Source organism: Rhincodon typus, chromosome 45 (assembly GCF_021869965.1).
Source record: "Rhincodon typus isolate 14 chromosome 45, sRhiTyp1.1, whole genome shotgun sequence".
NCBI lineage: Eukaryota > Metazoa > Chordata > Chondrichthyes > Orectolobiformes > Rhincodontidae > Rhincodon > Rhincodon typus.
Genome location: NC_063376.1, coordinates 5,076,969 through 5,077,247, shown reverse-complemented (window position 1 = coordinate 5,077,247; position 279 = coordinate 5,076,969). Strand labels below are relative to the sequence as shown.

The following is a 279-nucleotide window of genomic DNA, read 5'->3' as shown; positions in this document are numbered from 1 at the left end:
TGCAGGAACAGCAACTCATATTCCGCTTGGGAACCCTGCAGCCCAATGGTATCAATGTGGATTTCACAAGTTTCAAAATCTCCCCTCCCCCTACCGCATCCCAAAACCAGTCCAGCTCGTCCCTGCCTCCCTAACCTGTTCTTCCTCCCACCTATCCCCTCCTCCCACCCCAAGCCGCACCTCCATCTCCTACCGACCAACCTCATCCCGCCCCCTTGACCTGTCCGTCCTCCCTGGACTGACCTATCCCCTTCCTAACTCCCTACCTACACTCACCTT

At 56.6% G+C, this 279-nt stretch overlaps 1 protein-coding gene across 1 annotated transcript in view; it reads right to left on the bottom strand.

Annotated features, from left to right (window-relative positions):
• Nucleotides 1-279, bottom strand: part of LOC109912342 (polyunsaturated fatty acid 5-lipoxygenase-like) — a 37,732-nt gene that overhangs the window by 6,385 nt on the left and 31,068 nt on the right. The window lies entirely within an intron of this gene.